The sequence below is a fragment of the Salminus brasiliensis genome, chromosome 4, assembly GCF_030463535.1.
Source record: "Salminus brasiliensis chromosome 4, fSalBra1.hap2, whole genome shotgun sequence".
NCBI lineage: Eukaryota > Metazoa > Chordata > Actinopteri > Characiformes > Bryconidae > Salminus > Salminus brasiliensis.
The window spans coordinates 4,722,628-4,725,887 of record NC_132881.1 but is presented as its reverse complement, the minus strand read 5'-3'; the positions used below and the strand labels follow the sequence as shown (position 1 = coordinate 4,725,887).

Genomic DNA, 3,260 nt, shown 5'->3' with positions numbered 1-3,260 from the left:
CACATTTTGTGAGATGAACAAAAAAGAAAAATGCTCGTAAAGTTATCCGGAATAAAACTCTGTGTAACATTTTAATTAATCTTATAGGGCTTAATAACACACACACACACACACACACACACACACACACACACACTGAACATATTTATTGTTACTCCTTATAAAGCTTATAAAGTACCACGAAATCCATTCCAGCCATGCTACAGCACCCACGGAGCAGAATGGGCCTTGCTCAACAGTGGCAGTTTAGTGAACATAGGTATTGAACCCACAACCCTGTGATTTATAACCCAGAGTGAGCAACCACTGCCCATTTAATAAAAAGAGGTTCAAAGTTCCCAGAGGTTCTGCAACACCGGGCTGTTGCGTGGAGCAGATTGAGCAAACCCTTATTCCTATCTCCCTGCTCCAAAAATCAGTTTAATATACGGCCCCTGGGTAGAGGACGCGTCAGATACTAAACTGATTAGAACACACACTACACTTCATCTGAGCCAAAGGGCTGAGGAGCGTTCTTTAAAAAGCAATGCTTCAGCGTTCATCAACAGCTTTTGTCAATATTCGAGAGACGACAGCCTGAGATTAGAAATCAGACACTGTGCCGACTTTAGTGTAGAGCTTTTATCATCATGTTCAATTCCTGCAACTTGGTGTTTTCCCTTTGTGTGAGTGTGTGTGTGTGTGTGTGTGTGAACAGTTCATGATAAAAAATGTTCCAGAATTACTTGAATAAATAAATGCATGAATGAAACACTAATTAAAGAAGTATTAATCGTCACTGTCACACAAAAACCTTGTATCTCAATTTTTGCTTCAGTTTTTCACTTTTTGACATAATTTAATTCTGGCTGTTGTTCTCTGTATTGTATCAACACTTCATGGCGAATGGACCAAATGCTCCAAAATGACTTGGATTAAAATATTTTTATATTGACTTACACTGAAAGTTTTGTTTTTTCCTGCCTCATCTGTAAAGTTGGTATTTTAGACAAAAATGTTTTTTATGATATAAAAAAGGCAGTGCTTCCATATTTAAGAGCATAATTACTATATGTAGTTGCTGTGCTGCAAAAAAACATGTCTCTCCATTTTTGCATTATTTTCACTTTATGATTTTGGCATTCTGGCACGATTCTGACATAGCCTAAACTTCATGATGAATTGACCAATAGTCCTTGGATTAAACTCATATTACATTGACTTGAAGTTTTTTTCTTCCCCTGTGAAGTTGCTGTTTTGGAGATACAAGTTTTTTTGTTTTTTTTGTTTTTTTTTAAGTGACGATATAAAAAAGGCAGTGCTTCCATATTTATGAGCATAATGGCTATGTTTGGTCGCTGTCCTGCAAATATTGTTTCTCACTTTTTGACATAATTTGATTCTGGCAGTTGTTCTTTACATCGTGGACCGAAAGAAATGCTCCAAAATGACCTGGATTCAAATCTTTTTACATCGACTTCCATTGAAAGTTAGGTTTTTTTTCTTTCTTCTTCTATAAAGTTGCTATAAAGTTTGTTTAAGTGATGAAAAAAAGGCAGTGTTTCCATATTTTCAAGCATAATGACTATATTTAGTTGCTGTGCTGCTGGTTTTCAGTTTTTAATACAATGTGAATCTGGCAGTAGTTCTTTACATAGTGTCAAAACCTCATGACGAATGGACCAATAGAAATGCTCCACTGACCTCCATTGAAAGTTGAGGTTTTCTTCTCTTCTCCTGAGGTTTTTATATGATCGTGACGATACAAAAGAAATGCAGTGCTTCCATAGTTACGAGCATAACGGCTATGTTTGGACGCTGTCCTGCAAAAATAGTTTCCATTTTTACTGTTTTTATTATTTTTTTAATACATAATGTGAATCCGGCAGTCTGTTCTTTACATTATGTGAAGATTTCCTTAAAAATGAACCAATAGAAATCCTCCGAAATCTTTTTTTACATTGACTTATATTAATAATTCAGAAGGTTTTTTCTCTTCTCCTGTAAAGCTGCCATTTTGCAGATACAAGGTTTTTGCAGGATAGTGCGGATATGAAGGAACATACATTTGACGCGTTATGTGACGTTCAGTCTCTTCTTCCATTACTTGGGAATGATGCTTTATCCCATAAATGTGTTATAAATGGATAACAGCACTGCACTGAGGGTTGGATTCCTTGGCCAGGCAAGCCCACCGTAATACACCATTAGGAACCTTTGGGCTAGAGTAGGACAACACTGGCCTGCCTGTGAAACATGGTTCAGGGTTAGGCCACTCTAAAGGTAAAGGTGAAATAGTAACGTCCCTCACAGGGCCTTACTTATTAATTAATTAATTAATTAATTTTAAGTAATGTGTGCATATCTATAGCCAGTATTGCTTCTTAAACAGGTAGAGAAATTAGGAAGCCTTCAAATAAAGTGCTGCCTTTTGACTTCGAGCTTACAGGTGCAGGACGTCCCGCACAACGGCAACAATTAGCCCCTGTCTCTCGTTCCTTCTCCGTCACTCACCGCAACACACACTTATTTCATAGGTCCTTCAAGCAGCAGGTTTGCATGCTCAATTTAACACAATCACTGCACAAGTGGACCCCTTCTCACACACACACACACACACACTCTCTCTTTAACTATGCAGTTCACCCTGTAGTTTTAGATGAATGCCACGTTAGCGTTGAAGGCCCTGAGGGCATTAGCGCAGGAGGAAATCACTGGAGTGCTCTCCCTGTAGAGGCGATTCCCTGCTGCTATTTATTTACCCCTGTAATGCATCTCTTCGGTCGAGTCTTTCCCTCTCTCGCGCGCACACTCACACTCTCACAACTCTTTCACTCCCATGTTGTCGAGCATAACTAAGGGACCCGTTAATAGGTCCTTATCGATAATCCGAAATAATAGAGCAGCACCGGGGTGAGAGATGATGGTGGTGGTGGTGAGGTGGGGGATGGGTGAAAGTCAGATGAAAAAGGCAGGGGGGGCTTAAAATCTAATAAATCACACCTGGCCAGCTGGTGGAAACTGGCACAGCGCTCCTTATATTACACTCAAATTACTCCATTTGTTCCTCGAGATATTTTAATCCGCCCTGACCTCAAACTTCCCATGAACCAGCGCCTGAACAAAAGGCCGCCCACTGTCTTCGCAGTAAATCTGTTGTCTCCCTTCTGGGCCCTGGACCGGGACTCATAGATCACTACTGCGCCGCAGCTTGCTTCAATTTACTCAATTAACTTGGGTAAAGCACTTGTAAGTTCTGCAGATGTTGGTTTATTATCGGG

The 3,260-nt window shown here is 39.7% G+C and overlaps 1 non-coding gene across 1 annotated transcript; it reads right to left on the bottom strand.

Annotated features, from left to right (window-relative positions):
- Positions 1-322: 322 nt before the first annotated feature.
- LOC140555029 (U2 spliceosomal RNA) lies at positions 323-514 on the bottom strand. The gene has a single exon (XR_011979651.1). It is a non-coding gene; the product is annotated as a U2 spliceosomal RNA (small nuclear RNA).
- Positions 515-3,260: the final 2,746 nt, after the last annotated feature.